A 7,038-nucleotide genomic window follows, 5' to 3' on the forward strand; every position below is an offset into this window, starting at 1 on the left:
TGTATAAACAGTGCGAGCCTTATTCAGTATATTTAACTATATTAAATATCATTTGTGGGCGCCTTTTGAACCATGAGGACATAATTGACACCTTTAGAATCTGATCAAATTGATAATTTTGTTATTGCAACAATACCAATTTGTAGTTAATGCTACAGAAAATAGTAATGTCCCATTAAACCTTAAACTATATAGATTATTCAAAACTGATATAATTATCTGTTCAAAACATTCAATTTAAAAGCTTTTGAATCCAAATTAATAAAGGGTGTTTTTTTCTATAATATAATAAGAATAAAAATAATAAAATGGATATTGTGTAAATAGACAACAACCTGGCCAAAGTGCAGGATGCCAGTTAAATATATAATTTAAAATATTTTCTTTTATAATTAAAAAAAAGTAGGTAATGGTTAATATCTCCAATTTCAACAAGATATGATTTAGCTTTTTATATATGAATAATTTATAAGAAAACACTTTTATCCAACTAAAGACACTGTAACGTAAAACAGTTAAAATCTTAGCTTGACAAACACCCAGGATGGAAATACAATCCCTATTTCCCTATCGCCATGTTTTCATTACAGTCACTATTGTCGTCGTTGGCAAGCATTCCACATCTTCTTTTTTATATTGATATATTGAATTCATCACAAGATGTTTCATCTATATTGGATATCTGTTTTCTTTATCCTCGAATGTAACATAACGAAATGCATAGTACTTATATCAGCAACACGACGGTTTACACGTGTAGAGTCTGCTTATACCCTTCGGTCAACCACAGTTTGTGTGATTTAAAAAAAATCATTTTGCTCAGCCTTTTGTTATCAATCATTTGTTCTGTTAAATGTTGCATTTCCTTGGTCGTTTTTGGTTTTTCAAGTCATCGCGTTGTAAGTTTGTTTTTGATGTGTATGTATGAATATCCTCTTCGTATCGTACGCCTCTATTTCAAAGATTGTATCCTAAATTTTAAAGGTATCTAAGTGTATTTTAAGAAGAATTATAAACTTCATTCCTTGCTTAAATTTAAAAAAAAAATATGTATATTACGTCATTGTAGTAGCTATAGATAATATCAGTATAAAAGGGAAATTACGCAGAAATAAGTAAAGACCCTAATGCTTTTTTGAAAATTTAAAATCATTCAGCAGTACTTACAATTTAATAGTTGTAGTAATGTTTTGTTTTTAGATCATGTAAAAACGCAGAAGTTAGAAACATTCATGTATTCTAAAGTGTTCTACAAAAGACCTAAACCTAAGCCTAAAACAGAATCTATGATGGTAAGTCATTCAATCATCCATCATTTATATTTATTAAGGAGGCATGTTTTATTTAAAATGTTTTTTTTTTTTTTTTTATATTAGTAAAAATAAATTTCAGAAGTAAAAGAAAATACATATTATGCATTCCGGGTAATATTTTTAGAAAATGTACACCAAAACGTCCTGATTTGTTAAAGACGTCGTACACAGTGGAAATTCAACCATTGACGTGACGTTAATTTTAATTTGGAATACGAACAATAAATGACCGTCAGATTCTGAAAAGGGCACTTAACAAACATTTTTTTCTGTTACAGATATTTTTCTGTATAATAGCCAGCTTTTCATCAATGACTGCAGCTGTGGTATCCGTGTTGATGGTTATGTTGTTTCCAACTCCATATTGTAATACGAATGGTAGGTTGAAATATTTCATATAAATAAAAAAATAAATGTTTAAAATTTTAATTGTTACTTCTTTCCAGCTGTTTTGATTTTCGAGCGGCTATTGAGTCTCATCTGAACTAAATACACAATGCAGCGTATTCATGTCTACTATTTTGAAGCCTCGCACATGGATCCTAGTTTACTTTAAATATGACATACAAGATTCATTTCAATTTCAGATTTCATTTTATAAATTATGTACATATAGATTCTACCAATGCATCGAGTGTGATACGTTATTTATCCACTCGAGACAGTTAAATTTTCAAATTTAAAACGCGAGGCTCGCCGAGCGTTTTATAATATTTAAAATTTAACTGTCGAGAGTGGATAAATATCGTATTACACGAGATTTGGTTGTAGAATCTGTTTCTCTAATGATTTTCAAACAGTATGCAGGCAAACGTATTCTTTCTTTTCGAATGATCTGCAAAAAGATGTGTTTTTTTCTACGTGACTTCAACAGGCATGGTCGCCTTTTTTTATGCCGTCACAATAGGAAATTCAGAGGAAAGCAAGAAAGTTCGACGTCTTAATCGGATTTCAACCAATGAAGAACTGAGATCAAACGAACCACACGTTGATTAAATTTTGTTATACAATGGGTGCAGAAAGGGATAAATTGACGAAGAATTAGATAAAGTTATATTCATGAAGGATTTTCATATTGGAGTCATATATGTAATTTCAGGAACTTCTCGATCCTGCTCTTCTTGAACAAAACTTTAACATATTTTTTTTTTCAAGCTATATATATATATGTTTAAACCTATTGTAAGTTGCATTTTTCTACCTTGCTACCCTGCAAATGAAAATGGTTTACAAAGACGAATAATTATAAACAGGAGAACCAAAATTTACAAATCGAAAAGAGACAAGGTAACAATAGTATCAAATGACCGAAAAGCTAAATAACAGCAGTCACTCAACACTTGCGTCAAAAACTAAAAGCCAATACACACAAAACTGTGGTTGATCTCAGTTGCTGTGGAAGGCTTAGCAGATCCTGTTCTACATGAGCGGGTGAGTTAGTCGCAAAATGTCATGAGTGGTGATTTAGTAATTTTGATACAAGTCTTTCATGCATTAAACCTTTTTTAGTGGTGAAGGTCCTTCTTAAACTAAAGTTACATGTAAACAGTTGTCAGTGTAATTAATGTTTTAGTTTATAGTTTGTTATATATCACCTTACTTGCAGCTAACACATGCAATGCAGCATTTTCGGCATATATGTCTGAGACTCAAGCATTATCAACTAAACTATTAGCTGAAAACGATACAATTGTATTTGATCAAACTGTTTCTAACTGGGATGATGCTTATAGTACAACAACAGGAAAATATACAGTAAAGTGCACAGGGATGTATACATTTTCCTGGACAATTTGCGGAGACGCTAAAAAGTATGCTGGAGGTCAACTAGGAGAGTGGGGAACATATCTAATGCAAGGGACAACTATCATTGGTGCAGTTCACACAGATACTGAAGAATGGTCAGATCATGACTGTTCAACCGGAAGTGTAACTCGTTACGTCTTCTCAGGTGATGAAATTTATTTGAAGACTGGTTTCTATCATCAAGGTTTATTACTGAGTATGAAGGACCAGTCGAGAACAACTTTTTCTGGATGGAAAATATTTGAATAGATGAAAAGATAACAGCAATATGACATAACGTACAATACTTATGCTTAAGGAGACAATTAGTTGATGAAACCTGTGTTTGGTACGCCTCAATCAACACGACGAGCGCCATTGGTTGACCATCTTTTGTTTGCTCTATAATGCAAACTGTTGATTTAACCCATTGCATCCACGTTATTAATTTATTTGAATATTTATAATGTAAGAGGTAACTGGGTCAACATCATTGTATGAATCTGTTTTTGTCTTATTTTGGTACGTTTTTATATGCTATATATTTGTACAATGTTTTGTTGGTTTTACTTCTGCTATGTATTGTGAATCATGTTAATGTTTATCTTTAAAAAAAATGTGTTCTTACTTCGATCTGGACGTTTCAGATTGAGACAGAGGATTTTGGTCTCATTATTTAACAATGAGTATGAATTTGACAGGAATCACCACGGTATCGATAATGCTATAAATTTTGTTTAAAAGTGATTTGAAAATCAGGCGACATGATCTTGTATAAATAAGACAAATGTCAATCAAATCAGACCATTAGACAAAAACGTGACCTGTATTTGATCACATTTTTTAAAGATAAACATGAACATCACATTAGAAGATGTAGAATAAGTACATTAGCCAGTTAAACCAACGTTAAATCATTTTAGTGAAATATTATTTTTGTTAAACCTGTCATAAACAGTTAATGTAGTGGTGGTATTTTAACTGACGATGATATAATTTTACACATTGAGTTCCATTTAAATATCTGGAAGAATAATATGGAACATTTCCATTTCAAATCAACGAGTATTTTTACTTTCTATTAATATAATATATATCATTAACATCATTGTACTTGTGTATGTTGCATATCCGGGTTTTTAATTATATATTGACGTACATCTCCGAAAATAAGCGCTTATTTATTGTACATACACACATTCAATCATTCGATTTATATATTACTCAGTAGTTTATCCAATATCGTCGCTCTATTTAAGATACACAAACAGAAATTTGATGAACATATTTATAACTTCAAACTCTTTTTATGAATGTTCATGTTTTCTGCAATCCTCTTTCTATATATAACTTAATGTTAGGTGAATGTTTACATCAACTATACGTGACCATAGATTTACCAGGAATAATAAACCAAATATTTACAGCCGATTGATACCTTATAAGCTTTGGGATTGCACATGGTCGTTTTTTCCTAGACTGTTTATGACTTCTCTCCTCTAAATCCAGTGCGTTTGTCTGCATGTACATAGTGACATTTAAGTCTGTATATATTATATTTTGTTAATGGTTTTAAATTATTAGCTTTCAGTAACTGCTGTGCTTTGTTTCTTAAGGGAGTTCGCTTCTCAGTTTCAAAGTAATTAACTTTTCAAAACACTAGTTTATATTGATAGGGAATCAATAAAGGAATCCAAAGAGCAAAAAAAATATATAGGTCACCTTGCTTGTTTTCGAGATATGAGTCATTGAAATTTTGGCGGGGAAATATTCTCTCTTGACTTTTCATAGCTTTATCATTGACACGTTGAAGTTCTCAAAAACTGTTAAAAAGTAATTAAAATTTTATAAGACTTTTACAGATGGCTTATCATCAAACATGGAAAAGATTTTTAAAAAGAAAAATAGGGGTCACCGCGAATTTTTTTTCAAGGCATTCAAATGGATAAAACCAGAGGATTCCGAAAATCTGACAAACAATTCAAAACATGATAAGCCAGCTTCCTTAATTCCTTTTGTAAGTTGCATTTTGCATGTTTAAGGTACATCTGACGGGTAAATTATTTTTGTGAGAATTTTAAAATGTGTTCTTACAAAAAGTATGTCTTGTTCTTATATCCTAGGTCAGGTGTATGATTGGCCGCCCGAAAACATGTTTAACCAATCCATATTTTGAACGTGCCTCTCCCGAGTCGTTTGTTGTCGAGATAAGATTTATCTTTTTGTTTATTGTTTATTACATAAACAAGGCCGTTAGTTTTCTCGTTTGAACTGTTTCACATTGCCAATGCACGCCTGGATATTTTAAAGCTTGTTATGCGGTATGGGGTTTTCTCATCTTTAAGGCGGCACGGGGATCTTAAGCAAGCTTAACAATTAAAAGTTATGAACGAATTGAAGAAAGAATACAGTTACTGTAATACTTAAAGTTTAGAATATATATATGAAATGAAATGGTGTCACAAAGTTCCAGATAGCAAAATAACCTAGAAAAGGTTGTATTACTTTATTGACATCCATTTTTTTAATCGGAAAATTAAAGAAAAATCACTATAAAAAATGCACAAAAAAAAAATCATTTCAACACCCTTCCATTTTCAAGTCAAGGTATGATATTTTTAGAAGACTGATTTTCTTTTAATCCACGTTTTGAAATCAAAGTCAGTAACAGGCTAATGTAAAAATAGACATTATGCAGGTATCATATTCAACATGTTTTAATATTGCATCATGATGTTGCAAATCGTTAATTTAATGAAAAGATGATAATATTTAAGGGGGTACCCGACACTTTGGCTAAACTATATTTGGGTTGTTTGATTTTCTAATAGTTTCGACAAATAATTAGCTTAATTGGATCTATTTACAAAAATATGAATTTAGTTGGCTATATAGTAGTTTAACAAATAATAATTTTGATCGTTGAAAAGCTTGATTTCTCCTGACTAATAGTATGTGATTAAAACGCTCAGCTGATGTTTTATAGTTATCTTCCTTAGGTGTTCTGTATTCCCAGTAAACCGGGAAAATATTTTAATCAAGATCATTAATCTTTTCAAAGTCATATTGACAAAAGTTTTTAAACGAAAATATATTTTATTACATTGTCGATACTGAAACAGTATGATAACTAGATATTCATAATTAACATTTCTACATGTGTCATAACAACTGTGTATAAAGACTGTCTGTTAACAATTTTGAAGCCCACTTTTGTCAATTACGATAAATAAATTGAAATTCATAGTTCATATGATTATTTAATTTCGAAATGATATATCTTATCAAATATTAGTGAGATCAAAGAATTCAATATAAAATTAATCAACACATTAAATTAAAATATAAATAAAAAAGCATAATATTTACGTATGTAATAATTATTAACTTTGTTGAAGCAGAAGTTAATTAGCTTTGAATACCTTTTGACATCATTTTTAGTACTTTGTTGGAGGTCTTACTTTTGATTACTTTGTGGTTATAAGACATTTGCACTTGCAAGTATCTCATTAATCATTGTTTCACATTCAAGCAGACAATATTTTCTAAACTTCAATTTCTTTAGAATAAATATGTGTTTCATGTGTACAAATCAAAGAAACACAGAAACAAAATCTGAATTCATTTCAATTCAAAGCTTTATTTATAGTTGGCATGTTACATAACAAATAAACATAAGCTCTCGGAGCTTTTATAACCGATAAATACATACATGTACATAATAATCATACACAATACTAATACCAAAACAATAAAGACATAGAACATACATTTCTTGCATATTAAGGCTGCACTATTGGACTCTTGAATTGAGTAAAAGATGTTTCAGTTCTTAAGTGGTTTGGCAGCTTATTCCATAGCTTGACAGCAGAATATCTGAAAGATTTCATTCCATACCTTGTAGTTCTTACAGCAGGAATTTTAGCTAAATTTTGGTATC

General features: G+C 30.4%; 1 long non-coding RNA gene across 1 annotated transcript; it reads left to right on the plus strand.

Annotated features, from left to right (window-relative positions):
* The first annotated feature begins 1,184 nt into the window (after window positions 1-1,184).
* On the plus strand, window positions 1,185-6,825 carry LOC143046673 (uncharacterized). The gene is made up of 3 exons (XR_012969220.1): window positions 1,185-1,292; window positions 1,592-1,691; window positions 2,920-6,825. It is a non-coding gene; the product is annotated as an uncharacterized LOC143046673 (long non-coding RNA).
* Window positions 6,826-7,038: the final 213 nt, after the last annotated feature.

The sequence above is a fragment of the Mytilus galloprovincialis genome, chromosome 9, assembly GCF_965363235.1.
Source record: "Mytilus galloprovincialis chromosome 9, xbMytGall1.hap1.1, whole genome shotgun sequence".
In the NCBI taxonomy this organism is placed as follows: Eukaryota; Metazoa; Mollusca; class Bivalvia; order Mytilida; family Mytilidae; genus Mytilus; species Mytilus galloprovincialis.